At 41.1% G+C, this 22,157-nt stretch overlaps 1 long non-coding RNA gene across 1 annotated transcript; it reads left to right on the top strand.

The window, feature by feature from the left end:
* The first annotated feature begins 496 nt into the window (after positions 1-496).
* LOC135981151 (uncharacterized) lies at positions 497-21,913 on the top strand. The gene is made up of 3 exons (XR_010598113.1): positions 497-747; positions 2,775-2,866; positions 20,571-21,913. It is a non-coding gene; the product is annotated as an uncharacterized LOC135981151 (long non-coding RNA).
* The last annotated feature ends 244 nt before the right edge of the window (positions 21,914-22,157 follow it).

Raw genomic sequence — 22,157 nt, forward strand, 5'->3', positions numbered from 1 at the left:
ACATTCCATGGGTGGCGTACGTGAGCCCACTTATCCACTGATGCTCTAAAAATTCCCGCACTCCAATCTGGGTCTATGCTGGTTATGTGATATGTATGTATCTCTTCATCCTTGTAACCAATACCTGTAATCCCTCATAACTCAAGCCTGACCCCAGATGTACAGTACCTTCCCTCTTAACTTGTGTATATTTAATTTTAAACATTAACTTTAATAAAAAATTTAATTCTCAGATAGCAGTGGTGGAGAGACCATGGTGCAGCTCTGCTTCAACTTCAGGCATGAGGACTAGATTTCACCTCCCTATGCTTCTGCATTTGACTAGCCAAAAGCTAGAGAACTAGATTATCAACTGATGTGAATCAACAGAGCTCCATTTATTTCAATGCCTCCATGTCAATTTATACCATCTGAGAATCTGGCCTAGATTAATTAACAATACAGGTGAAGTTAATTTCACCTGTAGCCTTGAGTTATAAGAGGTTTAGCTCTTTTGCATTGAAGGTTAGTCTTTTTTTCTCCCTTGTAATACATTCAAGGATTGTTCGTTATGAGAAAAGGAAATTAAAAGAAGCTATATTAGTGATGGTATTGTTATAGAGTTCTGACAAAATAAATCAATCCTTAATGTAGCATTTAAAATTACAGACTTTAAAGTGACATTAACATTGGGAGAATAGGAATGAAACAGTTATGCTTCTGTGTGTTCAAGTATCTTCCGGAAATGTGAGTGTCAAGGCTATAGAAGTGAGTACCAGAATTATTTATATTTAAAAATGTTCAAAATAAGCAACACTCTAGGGATGTAAAATGTTCTAGGAGAATTCACAAAATACTGTTCAAAGCAGGACTGATCTGAAAACTGGGTGAGTTTTTGTTCCTGTTACTACTGAATATATCAATTCATGGTACCTGAGAGAGAACTCTTACAACTAGGATTAATAGATACAGTAATCTGCTTTGTTACAAAAAGAGAGAGATTAAGAAAGACAGTTTTATTTTTCAAATGGGAAGATCATCCAAATATCTGATTGTGGATTTTCATTAAAGCTCTTTATGTAGGTTAATGTAATCTTGAGAATTATACCATATAGTAGGTAAAATATAAGCTAACAATGAAGATTTAAGGATATGGCTTGGTCTGGATGATCACATAATTGATTGGGGTCCATAGAGGTAAATTGAGAGGTGATGTGTAAAATGCTCTAACATAGCCGTAAGTAGCTGTAAGGCAGACTGAAGAACTGTTAAGTGGTGTAATGGGTGTACTAAAGAATAAAAAGACTATGTAAGAAGATGTAAATCATAAAATGAAGACGAAAGGGCCTACTACTACTGAACATCCTATTGTTTGTTGTTTTTCCTACTATACTTTTCTCTTTTGGGAAATTGTTACTTGAGTTATACCAGTTAAGCCCTGATACTGCAATTGGGTCCATATTAGCTAGACCTTTATATTAACCTCACAGGGAATCCCCAGGGGCACAGACATCTGCCTGCATTGTTCCTTTTGCAGGATAGGTGCCTCTGATTTCCTTAAAGATGGCCTTTTAAATTTGGCCCAGTGAATCTAAGGGAGTGTAAAATTAAGTGCAAGTGGATTTAATCTCATGAACCCTACAATATGCAATGGCATGGACATACAATGATGTAAATTACACCAAAATAGATCAACCAAAATGTTCAGATTGAATTGCACACTTAAAAAAAACCATGTCTTAAATGAGCTGATAGAGCCACTTCGGGATTATAGAAGTGTTTTTTTTTTTGTGATGGAAAGCTTGAGACTTTACTACCATATAAAAGTACAGTAATATTACTGGTGATGTTTCTTGAAGGATTTTCATTGTAGTTGTGTGTCATAACTATAAAGGGAAGGGTAATAGCTGTCCTGTGTACAGTACTATAAATCCCTCCTGGCCAGAGACTCCAAAATCCTTTTCCCTGTAAAGGGTTAAGAAGCTCAGGTAACCTGGCTGGCATCTGACCTAAAGGACCAATAAGGGGACAAGATACTTTCAAATCTTGGGGGGGGGAAGGCTTTTGTTTGTGTTCTTTGTTTTGGGACGGTGTTCGTTCTCCGGGAATGAGAGGGACCAGACATCAATCCAGGTTCTCCACATCTTTCTAAACAAGCCTCTCCTATTTCAAACTTGTAAGTAAATAGCCAGGCAAGGCATGTTAGTTTTCCTTTGTTTTTCTCAACTTGTAAATGTACCTTTTACTAGAGTGTTTATCTTTGTTTGCTGTACTTTGAACCTGAGACTAGAGGGGAGTCCTCTGAGCTCTTTAAGTTTGATTACCCTGTAAGGTTAATTTCCATACTGATTTTACAGAGATGATTTTTACCTTTTTCTTTAATTAAAAACCTTCTTTTTAAGAACCTGATTGATTTTTCCTTGTTTTAGATCCAAAGGGGTTTTGGATCTTGATTCACCAGGAGTTGGTGGGAGGAAGGAGGGGGGATGGTTAATTTCTCCCTGTTGTAGATCCCGGGGGGGGGTTGGAACTGATTCACCAGGAGTTGGTGGGAGGAAGGAGGGGAATGGTTAATTTCTCCTTGTTTGAAGATCCAAGGGGTTTTGGATTTGTTTTCACCAGGGATTTGGTGAGGGTTTTTCAAGGCTTCCCAGGGAGGGAATCCATTGATGGTGGCAGCCGAACCAGAGCTAAGCTGGTAGTTAAGCTTAGAAGTTTTTCACGCAGGCCCCTACATTTGTACCCTAAAGTTCAAAGTGGGGATCTCAGTCCTGACATTGTGTCTTTGTGTTCAGCAGGTAGCAGCAACCTATTTCAACCTGTATGCTTTGGTGTTATTGTTTGTGTCTTCTGTGCCAGTGTGTGAAATGGTGTATTTTGACTGCAGGTAAGAATATAGTTTCCTTTGCTGATGGTTTCATTGGCATGCTCTTTTGAACATGTTGCGATGCTAAGCAGCAATTAGCAATATGCATTTTATGTGCCTGATAAACACAGTGCTGGGTTGTTGTTGTTTTTTTTTTTTTTAATTTAGTGTCTTGTTTGTCGATTTGATTAAATTGACTTAGCACCAACATGTTGATTACCACTGTTCTTAACTTGAAATCCTGCCCTGCAGTGGAATGCCAATTGATATAAAATAATTGTGGTGGATTAAATATAAAATAATCTTCTCTTTAGTGGTCTAACAGAACCCAACAAAATGAATTGTGCTGGGATAACTGTGTTTGAGCTTTTTTGTCTCTTGGGCGACCTAATCAATATGGTGCTACTTCTGTTCCTGATTAAGTTGAGTAAGGTGATGAAATGTTGTGATGATACAAAGCTGGTGAAGAGGCAGAAGTCAATTCAAATGCAGATGGCATTAAGATTAAAAAAAAACCTTGAAAAGATTAGGAGCACTGGCATCTTAATTGTATATGCAAGTCAGTGTTTAGAGTCCTAAGGTAATGAAGCCAAGACCAAGAAAGCGAATATAATTTCAAATATACTGCATTAGACCAAACACTCTGAGTGGAAGAAGTACTGAGAATTTGGTGGACCAACTGTTACTTCAACTCCTCATATAGCATTTATTGCAGTGGGGAGGAAAAAAACACAGAAAAGTTCTGTAATGCATAAGCAGAGAGAGCTAGTTGAGGCCGGAGAAGATTCTTCCAGGTGCTAATGTGGCCGTAGAATATTGTATGAGGTATGCTGCCCTACAATGTAACATTATAAACAGCTTTACAATTGTTTATTCACTTTACACTTTATAAACAGGTTTTTGTTTTTGTTTTTTAAAACCAAACTGTACTATAACCGGTTTCAGCGTAGCAGCCGTGTTAGTCTGTATCCGCAAAAAGAACAGGAGTACTTGTGGCACCTTAGAGACTAACAAATTTATTAGAGCATACACTTTTGTGGGCTACAGCCAAGATATGCATCCAAGATATGCATCCGAAGAAGTGGGCTGTAGCCCACGAAAGCTTATGCTCTAATAAATTTGTTAGTCTCTAAGGTGCCACAAGTACTCCTGTTCTTTTTGTACTATAACCATACATTATGAACCAAAATGAAACTATTTCACTTTATATTCCATACACTAGCATGATGCTGACTAGAGCAATCTAGAGACAAGGTGAGTGAGGAAATAGGTTTTATTGGACCAGCTTCTGATGGTGAAGGAGACAAACTTTTGAGCTGTGCGGAGCTCATCTTCAGGTCAGAGCAATCTAGTTTAATGATAAACTCTTTCATCAGTTTGAATAAAAAGTCTTTTTTTTAATCTGTGTATTACTCTTCAAATAACAAAATGCAGTTTCTATTAAGGCCCTGACCCTTCACTTCATTTAGTATGAAGGGACTGTTCCCACACACATCCTCATGAAGTCAATGGGAGTCCACCCACAGAGACACAGTAGCCTGCCCATGTGCAATGAATTGTAGGTTGCCTGCCTAGCAGGTTAACAATATAAACACCGTAAGACTTTGGAACAAGTGCACAGGGGTTAATGCCAGCAGCTTCAGATAGGGGATTAGGGCTTAAATCCAAGGTCCTGCAAACCGGTCTGCAGAGGCATAGGAAGGAGTTCAGTTGTGTGGGGCCTTGCGCAGGATCAGGGCTCCAAAATGGATAATTTGGCTGAGGTCTAGTCAAGATGACAGCTTATGTTGCAGAGCAGAATAACAATTCCTGCTTTCTTGTACTCCAAAAACATCCAAGTGATAAAGTATTGTTACTAATGTATGTTATTACCTATTCCAGTGGCTGCTGGAAAAAGAGAGCTATTGAGAGCTCAGCTGTTGCTAAAGAGTTAACCAGAGTCTTGGCCAACATTTCAATAGTAATCCCCACTGGTTTCAAAATATTCCTCTATTTCCAGATTTGATTGTTTCCATAAGCAGGTTTCCCCATCCTAAATTCACCAGTTGTAAGATTTCCTACTAAGTCTCTCATTCTTCAATTTGCTGTTGGCATGCACTCTTATATTCAGCAGCATCTGAATCACTTTATATTATTACCAGAGACTTCCTGTACTGGTAACCATAGAGGGTTTTTTAGATACAGATGGCTTGATCCTCAAAGGAACTGATCACCCCCAAGCCCATTCACTAAGAAGAGGCATGCTCATTGTGTCCCAATGTCTCCCTAATTTCAGGCCTGATATTGAGAGATTTTCTTGAGCAGGAAGGGCAGGATCAAAAGTCTAGGACTTGGAATACTCCTATGTATACCAGAGCTCTACTGCATCCAAACCTTCCTTATACATCATAGAAGATGTAAAGTCCTCTCATGTCTTAGAATTTTTTCTGAGCACAGAGTTTAATTACAAATGTCGCTTTCAGCAGTTTTTCAAGTGCCTTTGGTACAGAATTTTGGAAATTGGTCTTCATTAAAACATAATGAGCACAGAAATTTCAAATGCTCTTTTGTGCTAATGTGTAACTATACAAATTGTCATGTGCCAGACTTGCTGCTTTTTTCCCCTCTTCCTCTTAACTAAAGGTTTATAGGGCAGATCCACTGTCTCACTTGCCCCCTCTGGCAAACCCCCTGGTTTATTTGTTATGACTGATATATCTTTCCTGCCAGTCTACTTATTGAATTGTCTATGTCTTATGACTGCAATTCCTATTTGTGTCAGTGTTTTCAAATAAGGGATTTCTATATAATGTGTTTTACAGAAGTGTTACCGCGAACCACAAAGAGTTGCTTGGGAGTCTTTGTCCTTGGAAATGTGTAGCTTAAAAATGATTTATGCATGATTCCCAAGTGTTTTAAATGGAACTGGACAACATGTACAATTGATTCAGGGCTGGGAGTTCTATATTTAGGTAATTTTGCTTTTGAAGGTCCTTCCCATGAATTAAAAAAAAATAGACAAAACTCAGCTGTCACCTTTATAACAATTTCAGAAAACAAGGAACTATCTGTACAAGGAACAAGCTGTAAAAAAGCAGTTAATTACAGTTACTGTAAAAGTGATGTAGACTACCAGAAAATTGCAGCTATCTGGAAGGATGGACAAATATAAACAGCATTCATTCCTTGCTTGTGGAAGGACTGAAAGAAAATATTGAGAGAGTGAGGTCTATCAGCTCTCAGCTGTCTTTGATGTACAACTATGTTGTTGGAGACTAGGGCTGCATTAGATGGCAGGCAGGCAGTATGAGTAGCACAGCTCAGCATGGAGCTGGAAGCTGAAGACTTTGGGTGCTCGTGTGGCTCTGGGGACTGGATATTTGGGGTGAGATTAAGCTCTGATCCTGCAGTATGCTGGTGAGTCAACACAATAGGAGTTGTGTGAACATCAGGCTCACAAGTAAAAAGTGAGGCTGCGTAAGTATGCCTGGCTACACAAGTACTGTGTATCAATGACTCAGACGTTTGGCTTTTAATGTTTTTAATAATTTAACCATGAATATTTAATAGGTTTAACATTTCATGTGTGGTTTTTTTAATTAAACTTTAACTTTCTGTATTTTCTTATCTCCTATTAAACCTTTTAAACAAATCAAATATTAATGCTTTCAATATGCTGTGGAAATTTAAAATCATGTTAACAAGGAAGTTACATTTCATTTTATGAAATGTATCTTTTAACAAGCTCTGGGTGTAGGTTCTTTATTACCTTAAGAGATTTAAAAATCAGAATTTTCCTCAGGAAAAAATGGAGACCGAGAATTGGATTCAGTCAAAACTAGATCAGCCTTGTATGTTGCATATAAAGTAGACCCTTAGGTCCCCATCCTGCATGATATTCAATATCAGTGGATGGATTACACAGAACAAGTTCAAGTTACTGGCCTAAATGACAAAGCTAAGTATGTGCAGTTGGGTACATACACAAATACCTGATTTGCACATCTACATGAAATATTTCATACATATATTTAGATGCATCTAAATATATCTAAAGTAGGCACAAGCAAATGTCTGCACACAGTTGTGCCCGCCTAAACAATGAGAATGTGTTTGCAACAATGAAACAGCTGGTAAAAATTCATTTAATGTGTATATGTTATATAGCGTTGGCCATGTCAGTTTTAATAATATGATCTATATGGCATATAATGGAGACCACTTGTATTTTTAAGTAAATGTCAGTAACATAACTTGCAAAGCAAACCATAGAACTTACGTTTCCTTTTCACTACCATTTTCTGGCATCTGATCATCCCATTCCAATTCAACCAAAATCTTCCCAGAAGTCCACGAGTTTTGCCTAAGCAAGGGTTGCAGGTGCTGGCTCTTAATCAGAATTTAACAAATAGCTACTTGGAGCTTTACTCTTACCAAATAACTTTATGAAGACCCAAATGGCACTCAGATACCATGTACAAACAAAGCATATGCAAATATGTCAATATAATTTTCCAGTGTTAGATATGAGGCTTTCTGCCTACATTAATTGTGGGCATGAAACAGTTAGTATTACTATCTGTAGCTTTTTGAAAATAAAACAGCAAGAAGGTCACATGCAGTATATTTCTTGTCTTCTCTCACAGATACTAGCTGGTGAGATTAAAAATCAACACTAACTATTACAGATGTGGTAAGTGGTCTGGAATTAACTCCAGTGCTTTATATAATTGAGGAACGTTTAAAGCATCGGGCATTTTCTCCCTAAGGTACTCTCTGTAATATGTAGGCATGTACTGGGACATCACTTATCATTGCTTCTTTCGAACTGTGAGTAGCAGTAAATTATACTTTAAAAAAGAAATCTCTCTCTACTAGTAAATATAATTTTCAAGCAAAACTTCCTTAAACTACTCCGCTATCTCTCAATTGCAATGTGGGGATGACTGAGAGACTTCCTCAGAGTCTTCTGCAGATTGATTGTGAGTTTTTGTTTTTCTCCTCTGTAAAGGAGAAGGTAAGATCCTAGGATCCAAGAAAGAGAGGATCCCAGTGACAGCATCTCTACTAATTTCTTAGTATATTGGATCGTACTTGTACATCCACCAGGAGATGTGACCATAGTTTGCCACAATCTACTGGTCTTCTAGTGTTATAACCAAATTGGGAAGAATTACTTCTAGCTAATTCTGGTATATCAGCCATTGATCAGAAAATGAAGTGTTTGACTTCCAAATGATTGCTATTCTTTCCCTTCTATTAATAATGGCGGCGCCTCCTCCTCCAGTCTATACAAAATGCAGCTGTTAAAATAATCTTTCTTGCCCATTATTCTGATTGCATTAATCTTTCCATTAGCTCTCTCTGTTCTATTGTATTGTTCCCTTTTGACCCGAGTAGCTAGTCAGAGTTTGAGACCCTGGGGACATTCCAGTTGGGTGTAACAACTGATGATGGGTAAATCTTTTATACAGTTTTATTTATTTACAAAGTGCTGTGTCCTTGAGCACAGAAGAAATCAAATACCAGGAAACAACTTATTTTGCTCACAGAACCAAAAACACTCACCCAACCCCAAAACTTCTCCCCAGGTTTCTTCTTGGGTCAGACACCAGGCTTTCAGCTGCTCCTTCCAGCTTTCTCTCTTTTCCAGGTCCTGTCTCTTCTGCCAGTATATGCACAATACTCAAAGCTCCTCCACCCACACAGTCCAAAAAACTCCTAGGTGGGTTCACAAGCCCTTTCTCCTTAAGTGGGGAAGGTTGTGATTAACTTATCCTGACTATTGTTAACTGAAGGGGTGTGTCACCAGTACCTCTCAGTATTATAGAATTAAGCTGAAGGCCTTAACACATCTGCCCTTCTTATCTGCTCTAATCGCTTACCATGTCAGCGCCCATCAACTCCACTCTGCCAACGTCCCCTTATCAGTCTCTCACGCAAACATCCCAACGACATCTTCCATTCTATCCCCTAGGTATAAAATCCTATGAGCAGTGATATTAGGATCCATAAAGCCACTGAGGCGGTCTCCACTAAATCTCTTCCTCCAACACCTACTTCTTCCATGATGCTTATAAGAAATCAGCCAACTAATAAGGGTTTCATGGGAGCATATGGTGATAGTCAAAAATAGATTTTTTTGGCAAACATTTCCACTGATATTTCAAAAGGCAAATAAATAAATGACCAGACCTAGTTGTTTATCATTATTTGAAAATAATTGCAAATGATTCTAGAGAGGAAGGATGATTTTGTGCTTACAGCACTGGATTTGGGATTCAGAAAGTCTGGGTTTCATTTCTGGCTCTTCCATAGACTTTTCTGCAAATCTCTTAATCTTTGTGCCTTGGTTTCCCATCTGGAAAAGGAAGATAAAGCATAGGTGAAAGGATTGCAAGCTTCAAGCATCTAACTGCTCCAATGGGTATTTGCACAATGAGGTCACAATAAAACAACAATCCAAATAATATTTCCATGCATCCTTTTCTCCTGCCTTTGTATGCTTTTGAGCTTTTGCTCTCCAGCTCCCCTCTAACTAGCCATGTCTCCTCAATTCTGTGAAGCTCCCAACCAGGTGGTGTTGACAACTCAAGAGAACTGAGAGTAGGCAGCATAGCTGGTCTTCTGCTAACTTTGGTGATATTTATGCAACAAGGGTAAAATTATCAAATCACTCAAACCTAGAACGATTTGCTTTCATGGGACTGTCCTGCAGATGGTGTGGAGAATGAAAACCATCCCATCAATCCGTGGACAGTCTTTGCAGTTGGAGCATAGACCTAGTACCCTTTTGCAGATGCTCATGATTACTACACAAAGGCTCTGGGTCATTGTATCCACATGAACATCAATCTAATAGACTCTGTTGGGGCAGGAGAGGTGAACTACTACTCTCTTCTGCACCAGCATATTTAAAGCCTGCACATAGTGCAGTTTTCTATGGAGGCGTTGCAGGGGTTCCATGCTATGCAGAACCTTGAGGCGGCCTGTCACCAAAGGGGCATTTCACTCTGTGCCATTTTGCTCCCCTCTGTAGCCCATAATGGTGGGGAAAATCTAGTCTCTAGTTTGGTACCAGTTGTCATGATTTGTAGTCCTTTGCAAAAATGTGATCTAGAATTTAGAAAGATGTTTCCCATAACTTTGAAGACAATGAAAATAATCCCCCTCTAGTTTGTAAAATGTTTTTCTAAGTACATCAGAAACAGCCTGCTAAACAACCAGTGGGGCCCTTGGATGATCGAGATACAAAAGGAGCACTTAAAGATGATAAAGTCATTGCGGAGAAACTAAATGAATTCTTTGCTTCAGTCTTCACGGCTGAGGATGTTAGGGAGATTCCCAAACCTGAGTCGGCTTTTGTAGGTGACAAATCTGAGGAATTGTCACAGAGTGAAGTGTCACTAGAGAAGATTTTGGAATTAATTGATAAACTTAACAGTAACAAGACACCGGGACCAGATGGCATTCACCCAAGAGTTCTGAAAGAACTCAAATGTGAAGTTGCGGAACTATTAACTATGATTTGCAACCTGTCCTTTAAATCGGCTTCTGTACCCAATGACTGGAAGATAGCTAATGTAACGCCAATATTTAAAAAGGGCTCTAGAGGTGATCCCAGCAATTACAGACCAGTAAGTCTAATGTCACTACTGGGCAAATGAGTTGAAACAATAGTAAAGAATAAAATTGTTGGGCAAAAGTCAACATGGTTTCTGTAAAGGGAAATCTTGTCTTACTAATCTATTAGTTCTTTGAAGGGGTCAACAAACATGTGGACAAGGGGGATCCAGTGGACATAGTGTACTTAGATTTCCACAAAGCCTTTGACAAGGTCCCTCACCAAAGGCTCTTACGTAAATTAAGTTGTCATTCGATAAAAGGGACGGTCCTTTCATGGGTTGAGAACTGATTAAAAGACAGGGAACAAAGGGTAGGAACAAATGGTAAATTCTCAGAATGGAGTGGGGTAACTAGTGGTGTTCCCCAAGGGTCAGTCCTAGGACCAATCCTATTCAACTAATTCATAAATGATCTGGAGAAAGGGGTAAAAAGTGAGGTGGCAAAGTTTGCAGATGATACTAAACTGCTCAAGATAGTTAAGACCAAAGCAGACTGTGAAGAACTTCAAAAAGATATCACAAAACTAAGTGATTGGGCAACAAAATGGCAAATGAAATTTAATGTGGATAAATGTAAAGTAATGCACATTGGAAAAAATAACCCCAACTCTACATACATGGGGGGGCTAATTTATCTACAACGAATCAGGAAAAAGATCTTGGAGTCATCATGGATAGGTTCACACAGTGTGCAGCGGCGGTCAAAAAAGCAAACAGGATGTTAGGAATCTTTAAAAAGGGGATAGAGAATAAGATGGAGAGTATCTTATTGCCCTTATATAAACCGATGGTATGCCCCCATAGAATCATAGATTATAGGACTGGAAGGGACCTCGAGAGGTCATCGAGTCCAGTCCCCTGCCCGCATGGCAGGACCAAATACTGTCTAGACCATCCCTGATAGACATTTATCTAACCTACTCTTAAATATCTCCAGAGACGGAGATTCCACAACCTCCCTAGGCAATTTGTTCCAGTGTTTAACCACCCTGACAGTTAGGAACTTTTTCCTAATGTCCAACCTAGACCTCCCTTGCTGCAGTTTAAACCCATTGTTTCTGGTTCTATCCTTACAGGCTAAGGTGAACAAGTTCTCTCCCTCCTCCTCATGACACCCTTTTAGATACCTGAAAACTGCTATCATGTCCCCTCTCACTCTTCTCTTCTCCAAACTAAACAAACCCAGTTCTTTCAGCCTTCCTTCATAGGTCATGTTCTCAAGACCTTTAATCATTCTTGTTGCTCTTCTTTGGACCCTTTCCAATTTCTCCACATCTTTTTTAAAATGCGGCGCCCAGAACTGGACACAATACTCCAGCTGAGGCCTAACCAGAGTAGAGTAGAGCGGAAGAAGGACTTCTCGTGTCTTGCTCACAACACACCTGTTAATGCATCCCAGAATCATGTTTGCTTTTTTTGCAACAGCATCACACTGTTGACTCATATTTAGCTTGTGGTCCACTATAACCCCTAGATCCCTTTCTGCCGTACTCCTTCCTAGACAGTCTTTTCCCATTCTGTATGTGTGAAATTGATTTTTCCTTCCTAAGTGGAGCACTTTGCATTTGTCTTTGTTAAACTTCATCCTGTTTAACTCAGACCATTTCTCCAATTTGTCCAGATCATTTTGAATTATGACCCTGTCCTCCAAAGTAGTTGCAATCCCTCCCAGTTTGGTATCATCCGCAAACTTAATAAGCGTACTTTCTATGCCAATATCTAAGTCGTTGATGAAGATATTGAACAGAGCCGGTCCCAAAACAGACCCCTGCGGAACCCCACTCGTTACGCCTTTCCAGCAGGATTGGGAACCATTAATAACAACTCTCTGAGTACGGTTATCCAGCCAGTTATGCACCCACCTTATAGTAGCCCCATCTAATTTGTATTTGCCTAGTTTATCGATAAGAATATCATGCGAGACCGTATCAAATGCCTTACTAAAGTCTAGGTATACCACATCCACCGCTTCACCCTTATCCACAAGGCTCGTTATTCTATCAAAGAAAGCTATCAGATTGGTTTGACATGATTTGTTCTTCACAAATCCATGCTGGCTGTTCCCTATCACCTTACCACCTTCCAAGTGTTTGCAGATGATTTCCTTAATTACTTGCTCCATTATCTTCCCTGGCACAGAAGTTAAACTAACTGGTCTGTAGTTACCTGGGTTGTTTTTATTTCCCTTTTTATAGATGGGCACTATATTTGCCCTTTTCCAGTCTTCTGGAATCTCTCCCGTCTCCCATGACTTTCCAAAGATCATAGCTAGAGGCTCAGATACCTCCTCTATTAGCTCCTTGAGTATTCTAGGATGCATTTCATCAGGCCCGGGTGACTTGCAGGCATCTAACTTTTCTAAGTGATTTTTAACTTGTTCTTTTTTTATTTTATCCGCTAAACCTACCCCCTTCCCATTAGCATTCACTATGTTAGGCATTGCTTCAGACTTCTCGGTGAAGACCGAAACAAAGAAGTCATTAAGCATCTCTGCCATTTCCAAGTTTCCTGTTACTGTTTCTCCCTCTTCACTAAGCAGTGGGCCTACCCTGTCTTTGGTCTTCCTCTTGCTTCTAATGTATTGATAAAAAGTCTTCTTCTTTCCTTTTATTCCCGTAGCTAGTTTGAGCTCATTTTGTGCCTTTTGCCTTTCTAATCTTGCCCCTGCATTCCTGTGTTTGCCTATATTCATGCTTTGTAATCTGTCCTAGTTTCCATTTTTTATGACTCCTTTTTATTTTTTAGATTGTGCAAGATCTCGTGGTTAAGCCAAGGTGGTCTTTTGCCACATTTTCTATCTTTCCTAACCAGTGGAATAGCTTGCTTTTGGGCCCTTAATAGTGTCCCTTTGAAAAACTGCCAACTCTCCTCAGTTGTTTTTCCCCTCAGTCTTGATTCCCATGGGACCTTACCTATCAGCTCTCTGAGCTTCCCAAAATCTGCCTTCCTGAAATCCATTGTCTCTATTTTGCTGTTCTCCCTTCTACCCTTCGTTAGAATTGCAAACTCTATGATTTCATGATCACTTTCACCCAGGCTGCCTTCTACTTTCACATTCTCAACGAGTTCCTCCCTATTTCTTAAAATCAAGTCTAGAACAGCTTCCCCCCTAGTAGCTTTTTCAACCTTCTGAAATAAAAAGTTGTCTCCAATGCAGTCCAAGAATTTGTTGGATAGTCTGTGCCCCGCTGTGTTATTTTCCCAACATATATCCAGATAGTTGAAGTCCCCCATCACCACCAAATCTTGGGCTTTGGATGATTTTGTTAGTTGCTTGAAAAAAGCCTCATCCACCTCTTCCACCTGGCTAGGTGGCCTGTAGTAGACTCCTAGCATGACATCTCCCTTGTTTTTTGCCCCTTTAAGCCTAACCCAGAGACTCTCAACACTTCCGTCTCCTATGTCCATCTCTACCTCAGTCCAAGTGTGTACATTTTTAATATATAAGGCAACACCTCCTCCCTTTTTCCCCTGTCTATCCTTCCTGAGCAAGCTGTACCCATCCATACCAACATTCCAATCATGTGTATTATCCCACCAAGTTTCAGTGATGCCAACAATGTCATAGTTGTATTTATTTATTAGCACTTCCAGTTCTTCCTGCTTATTCCCCATACTTCTCGCATTTGTATATAGGCATCTAAGATACTGGTTTGATCTTTCCTCCCAGTTTTGTCCTGACTCTCCTTTCTCTCTGCCAGTATAGCCCACACTCCCTCTTGTTTCCGACCCATCTCCCCGGTCTCCATGTTCCCCACTTACCTGTGGGCTTTGCTCACCTGTCCCCGTCGAACCTAGTTTAAAGCCCTCCTCACTAGGTTAGCCAGTCTGTGTCCGAATAGGGTCTTTCCTCTCCTCGAAAGGTGAACGCCATCTCTGCCTAGCAGTCCTTCCTCAAATAGCATCCCGTGGTCTAGGAAGCCAAAGCCCTCCTGGCGACACCTTCTTCGCAGCCAGGTATTCACCTCCATGATGCATCTGTCTCTGCCCGGGCCCCTACCTTTGACAGGAAGAATTGAAGAGAATACCACCTGCGCTCCAAACTCCTTCACCCGTACTCCCAGAGCCCTGTAGTCACTCTTGATCCGCTCAGTGTCACACCGCGCAGTATCATTTGTGCCCACATGGATGAGTAGCATGGGGTAGTAGTCAGAGGGCTGGATAATCCTCGACAATGCCTCCGTAACGTCTCGGATACGGGCCCCCGGCAGGCAGCATACCTCCCGAGATGAAATGTCAGGGCGACAGATGGGCGCATCTTGAATACTGCATTCAGATGTGGTCTCCTCATCTCAAAAAAAGATATACTGGCATTAGAAAAGATTCAGAGAAGGGCAACTAAAATGATTAGGGGTTTGGAGTGGGTCCCATCTGAGGAGAGATTAAAGAGGCTAGGACTTTTCAGCTTGGAAAAGAGGAGACTAAGGGGGTATATGATAGAGATATATAAAATCATGAGTGATGTGGAAAGTAAATAAGGAAAAGTTATTTACTTGTTCCCATAATACAAGAACTAGGGGCCACCAAATGAAATTAATGGGCAGCAGGTTTAAAACAAATAGAAGGAAGTTCTTCTTCACACAGCGCACAGTCAACTTGTGGAACTCCTTGCCTGAGGAGGTTGTGAAGGCTAGGACTATAACAGCGTTTAAAAGAGAACTGGATAAATTCATGGAGGTTAAGTCCATTAATGGCTATTAGCCAGGATGGGTAAGGAATGGTGTCCCTAGCCTCTGTCTTTCAGAAGGTGGAGATGGATGGCAGGAGAGAGATCACTTGATCATTTCCTGTTAGGTTCACTCCCTCTGGGGCACCTGGCATTGGCCACTGTCGGTAGACAGAATACTGGGCTAGATGGACATTTGGTCTGACCCAGTACAGCCGTTCTTATGTATGTAGTTTTGGACACTATCAAATTATAGATGAAGCACTAACTAAATAAGGTAAAATACACAATCATGCAAGGTGCTGATGATCCTTATGACACTGATTTATTTAGTGCACTTTTGGATATTTCAAACCCACTAAAGACTTGCAAGTGTGTAATGCCCCAGAAAATTTGCCCAAATGTTTTTGGTGGTATTTGGTCTTTGTTTTACAAAGACAGACAAAAAAAATGTTTCCCTATTTTTAAAATTCTTTATATTTTATTTTAAACACTTATATGACCTGACAAACTTATCAAAGCTGAAGTTTTGTGAAGCTCAATTCTCCAGAAAGCTTTTTGAGTTAGCTAGGCTGATGTCTCATTGCTGATGATAGTGACAGACATAAGTGTGTCTGAAGAGCAGTGATGCACCAAACTCAAATGGATGTCTAAATGATTTGTTTTAAATCTTTTTTTCTCTATTTTAAAGCAGCATATTATACATCTTTTGAATTAATATTTAACAAATATATATATATATTGTGTATGAAGAGAAAAGCAGATATGCAGATGGATAACTGTCTCAGGGGGGTGGGAAATGTGATATTTACTAACTCCCAAATAATCAAATATATAAACATATTGACTATACTTTTAGTGTCTTGCAGTCTCACCACTGTGTCCCTACAAGCAACGCATATATGACTTTTTTTTTTTTTAAGCCTTTTGGATAGTAAGAAGTAGAGAAAGTAAGATGATCTGCATACCTGACCAAGTGGTATTCATACAACTGCCACTGAACATACTCTAGACTGATCCAAAAAAAACATACAAAGTTCTAGTTCCACATTGAATGGGAAGAGTTTAAACATTCTGGCAAGTGTAATGTGCTTGTTTTCTTATGTCGGTATAACATAAGGCAGGGATCGGCAACCTTTGGCACACGGCTCGCCAGGGTAAGCCCTCTGGTGGGCTGGACCAGTTTGTTTACCTGCCGCATCCGCAGGTTCAGCCGATTGCAGCTCCCACTGGCCGTGGTTCGCTGCTCCAAGCCAATGTGGGCAGCAGGAAACAGCGGCCAGCACATCCCTCGGCCCGCGCCGCTTCCCGCAGCCTCCATTGGCCTGGGACGGCGAACTGTGGACAGTGGGAGCTCTGGAGTCCAGCCAAAGCTCTGGACGCGGCAGGTAAACAAATGGGACTGGCCCACCAGGGGGCTTACCCTGGTGAGCCGCATGTCAAAGGTTGCCAATCCCTAACCCCTAAGGAATCATTTAATCCAAGAAAAAGAACAGGAGTACTTGTGGCACCTTAGAGACTAACAAATTTATTAGAGCATAAGCTTTCGTGGACTACAGCCCACTTCTTCGGATGCATATCCGTGGGCTGTAGTCCACGAAAGCTTATGCTCTAATAAATTTGTTAGTCTCTAAGGTGCCACAAGTACTCCTGTTCTTTTTGCGGATACAGACTAACACGGCTGTTACTCTGAAACTTGTCATTTAATCCAAGAGAGACTGTTCAGTTCAAGAGGGACTGTTACAACTAGTAATACACATTTCTCCAATCTGTAACCACCTTTATATTCAACGAGGTAAAACTTGTAAGACTATCCGTAATAGTGCCTTTTCATGGACTCCCAGTATTAAAAAAACGTTGATTTGAGCTTTTCCTGAACAATATCCCCACTGAATTTTTCAGCAGTCAAGCAAAAACCTCTCTGAGGTAAATGACAATTTTTGCCTTAGATTCCAATCCAGTAGTTGCCACATTTTCACAAATGGCCCCCAGTCCTTCAATCTGGCAGCTATATGAGAAACTTCCAGGGTCCAGCTGGGACCCCATTTTCAGTGAAGCAGCTTGCAGGAGCAGGCCTTGGAGGTAAATCCTGAGGGCATAATCTGCAGTCAGGACTTTTGGTGATTCCAAGAGGAGCTAGCGATGTTTTGCTGTGCAGGTAAGACTAAAATGGGTAGTATTTGGGCACTGTTTGTGGGTCAAAATAAATGCACAGGTCAACAGCTCTTCCAAAATACTGATTATAGTCAATATGTTAAGTAGTCCGTATATCCCAAGAATGAATACACATGGCTTCAAAAAGGAAAAAGTGTACTTGAACAGAATTCAACATTATTAAATTTTCAGTTTCTCCATTAGATGCATTCTAAATTAATAGCCTTCATGCCTCAAACCTTTTAGTGGCAACTGCATTTTTGTCTGCTTTCTAAGTTAACAATCCATATTTAGTTTGAATCATGAGTCATATATTTTCATGTTTCATTTAATACTGTGTACCCAGTCAAAATTAACACACTTCAATGTTCTCTGTAATATGAATTCTCAGTGGACTCCTGGAATAAGTGTTTAATGTTACTGAATGCAAGATGGAATCTCCTCTGGCACTCTGGATTAAATGGAAAAAGCAGTGTTTTCCATGGAGAATATTTTTTTAATCCAAACTTAAGCGTATTTTATTATTAAAGCAATGAATGAAATTAACACTTTGCATTTAATGCCTTTTATAGCTAATCTTAAAGTGCTTTGAGACCATGAATTGGCCAAACCCCCATCATTATCCTAAATTTACCTGTATGTAAAAGAGCACGAAGCAAGGTGAAGGAATCAGGAGCCCAGCTGCACAGACGGAAAGGGAGTGGGGGTACATAAAGCCCCCCCCCCCCTTTACTTCCCTGCACAGACTGTGTATCACCAGCCTTGTGCGTGTCGGACAGAGCAACAGGCTGCTGCTTCCCCTCCCATGCAGGTGGGTGGGAAGAAGAGGAATCCTTGGCTCTATCCTCTCTTCTCTTCTCTTCCCCTCCCCCAGCCCCTGTAGTTGAACTGACACAGAAGGAGGAGTGCAGGGAAGTAGGAAAAGGGCTGGCACATCTTACTCCCTCCCCCAAGAAACAAAGGGAAGTAGAGGCCAAACTGTGGCTCTCAGAGCAGAACAGCTACACATTGTCCTTTCCTCTGGCCTCATTGTAGGATTAAAACCTAGCCCTAAGAGATTTGCCTAAGGCTATACAGGAAATTGTAGATTTGGGGGAAAAAAGGGATCCTGGTTCCCAAGCCCAGACTCTAACCAATAGACACTCTTTGTAGGGTTATTAGTGCAATGGACCCAGTAACCCTTCATGGGAAAAAATATTCTTCCTGATCTCTAGATCATTTCTTGATCCTGTAGGATGACTCTGCAGCTTTTATCTTGTGCGACTCACTCAGAATTCTTTGGCAAGCAAGGCTTCTGTCTGTGACTTTGATGCATTCCTACACTCTTTTCCATTCCATCATTTTCCTGCCATTCGTGGCAGATTTCCAAAGCACAGGCAAAGGTTTTGCCCATGAATTCACTGGTATGGCACCTGTGAGAGCTGAGCCCTTAGGACTGGATGAATCGCGACTTTGAGAGCTTTCATATTTTTCTTATAGTCAAAGTAACATTCCATGTCTAGCTTATGTGAGTTGAATCAACCTTATTCTGTTTATATACAAGATGAGGGTGATGTGGGAAGGGGGGTGGGCAGAGAATCAAGCTTTCAGTGTCTTTGGGGAGGATCAATAAAATTACTACTTTAGACAAATTCTAAGTATGTCCAGGAGAAAGAGGATTTGTTTGAGTCATCTTGAGTATCACGTGACTAGACTAGTTATGCAGGTAGGACAGCAACAGGCTGCTGTTTCGTATGCTCACTAGCAAGAAGGGGAGAGCTGATTCATGCAAATGTTGATGGAGAAAGCCAGCCACCCCGAAGGACCGCCTATAATGAGCCATGTAGATCTTGTTTACTATAAAGATTGCCTGGAGATGCAAAGTTGATTTAGTAGCAGAAATGTATAATGGATCCATTACAAAGATGAAATGTTGTCATTGGCTTTAGGGTTTTAAAACAGGGTGGATGGGGGTGGGGTGTGAAATGTCAGCGATAGTGGGGGAGAGGGAGGAAAGAATAATAAGGGCTTGCTATGCATAATAGCTTCTCAATGGGAATGGAACACCATAGGCAGGGCCGGCTTTAGGCCAATTCCACCAATTCCCCCGAATCGGGCCCCGCACCTAAGAGGGCCCCACGCCCAGTGGCAGGGCTGCCCAGAGTGGGGGACAAGTGGCAGAGAATCCCTTCCCTGGCTAGAGGCGCCTTTTTAATTTTTACTCACACAACAGTGTTCTGGGTCTTTAGCGGCACTTTGGCGGTGGGTCCTTCAGTGCCGCCGAAGACCTGGAGCAAGCGAACGACACGCCACAAAAGACTAGGAGCGCGGCCCGGTGAGTACAAGCCCCACGTGGTTTTTTTAACATGTTTTTTTTTTTTTTTTAAGTCATCCCTGTCGGGGCCCCGTCGAAACTGTTGGAATCGGGCCCCGCACTTCCTAAAGCCGGCCCTGACCATAGGTGTATACTATACTTTTTGGCAGCCCTGTTACAGTTGAAAGAATAGGGAGCAAAGTGGTTTGCAACTAGAGCTGAGTGGAAAATGCCTGTTTTCATATGGAAATTCTCTTGATTTCCCTTTTCCAGTGAAACTTAACTGTGAAAAGCATGATGCTAATCTAGCCCTAAATCATTTTGAGGATTTTATTAACTGATTGGCAGAAATTTTGCAAACAAAAGGAGTGGGGGAGTAGAAGCAAAATCCAACTAAAACTTCAGATTGAAACTTCTCCCAAATTTGGAGTTCAGCCCCCTCTCTTTTAGGAATAGAGCTCACTTCAAATTTAGGCCACGTCTATGCTATAAACTTATGTCGACTCAAGTTCTGTCATACAGCCACAGCAGTTAGTGCATAGCTTGTGCTCATGCATAGTGGGATCCTTGTGTCAGCAGTACGTGTACTCATCAAGAGTGAGTGTATTGATGCAGAGTGCATGCAACATGGGTAGACATCTCACTCTGCAACATGCCACCATCCAGCGCTCTGTCTTTTGGGAAGTTTTGGCAATGCATGATGGGGTGGAAACAAGTCCTGCAGGGGTGACTGGGAGCCTAGGCTCAACTTCCCACTTTGCAATTGTCTCCATCCCATAATTTTTTTGCCTTTTTTTTTCAAAATCCCACAAGCCCACCCAGCCCTCCTTGCTGTCTGCCATCTCTGACAGAAGCATGGAATGGTACACTATTGTCATGAGCATTGCACACACAGGGCGTGTGATCCTGCAGCACTTGCAGAACCACAACAAATGTGACAAGTCCTTGGAGGACAGATTGCTGTGGGATACAGCAAGAACTAATTCAAGGTTGTTGGTGACATTCCAGGAGCAGCTGCAGATGGTGAAGCATCACTTCTGGGTTCAAGGAACAAGTATTGACTGTTGGGATCACATTGTCATGCAGGTTTGGGACAATGAGCAGTGGCTGCAGAATTTTTGGATGCACAAGGCCACATTCCTGGATCTGTGTGCTGAACTCAACCCAGCCCTCCAGCACAGGGACACCAAAATGAGAGTTGCACTGACAGTGGAGAAGGACTGTGGCTCTTGGAATGTGCAGGATATAGGGGATGTCTTTGCTGCTATGGGGTTCCTGAACTGCGGGGGAGTAACAAACAGCACGCTCATCCCTATTTGTGCACCAGATCCCCTTGCCACTGAGTATATCAACAGAAAGTGCTGCTTTTTTGTGGTTATGCAAGCATTGGTGGATTGCCAGGGAAGCTTCACTGACATCGTTTGCATCTTTAAGAACACAGGACCTTCAACATCAATAAGGTATCTACCTATAAGGTAGCCAGTTCTATTAATTCCATTGGTACAATGAACTCCAATGAGTTTATCATTTCCTGCATTTTCCCAAAGAAACTTTCTGACCCATTTTTTGAATTGTAGAATAGTAGCATTATTGGGGACTTCAAGTCCAACAGTATACCATTTCTTATACTGCACACTTTTAGGTAAATCCTTAACTGCAAGAAGGGACATTCTTTCCTGACTGGTGGATTACCATTGGCAATTTAGAAATGCCAGTAGTGATCCTGGGGGACCCAGCCTACCCCTTGCTCCCCTGGCTCATGAAGCCATACACAGGCCACCTCAACAGCACCAAGTAACAATTCAGCTACCAGCTCATCAGGTACAGAATGACACTTGGATTTGCCTTTGGTCATTTGAAGAATGGCTGGTGTATGTTTACTCACAACATTGGACACCAGAGAGAAAAATATCCCAACGGTTATAGCTGCCTGCTATGTCCTGCGTAGTATATTTGAAGAAAAGGGGAGAAAGATTCCACTGTGGTGGAGAGAGAAGGTGGAGTAGCTGTCAGCTCTTGTATCTGGCTATTCAAATTCAGCAATCTGAAGAGCAGATCAGGGAGGATTTGAAAGACCATTTTAACAGTGTAGTGTGTGTTTGTAATGTGCTCTACCTGGCCCTGCTCTTTTGTGGCCTGGTAGGAATCATGTGGTGATTGCTGTATATGTAGGAATATAACCTTGTAATGCACCTATTCATTTTTGTTTGTGAATGATCCTATGAGTTGTGTGACACTGTGCAGTAACAGGTAATTGTCTGCTTTCAGAATGGCTGATCTCTTGGCAACATATATTGTGAAGTAATAAAGATTAATTAGGTTCCAAATACGAGAATTTTATTCTGTAACAAACTCAGGGGGGTGAGGGAAACAAGCAATTTTAAATCAAATACATTAAAAAATTTCATAAGTTCTATTCTCTTAGTTTATTAAGGGGAAAGAACATTCCTGCCCATCTCAGCTGCATGTACACCAACCATGGATTTCACAGTTCAGAGTATGCGAAGCTGTGATGGTTTTAATGTCCCCCAGGGTGGAGTGGTAGGGGTAGTGCAGCAACCCCTGTTACCATGTGGAATGTTGAGGGGGGACTAT

Source organism: Chrysemys picta, chromosome 2 (assembly GCF_011386835.1).
Source record: "Chrysemys picta bellii isolate R12L10 chromosome 2, ASM1138683v2, whole genome shotgun sequence".
Taxonomy (NCBI): Eukaryota; Metazoa; Chordata; order Testudines; family Emydidae; genus Chrysemys; species Chrysemys picta.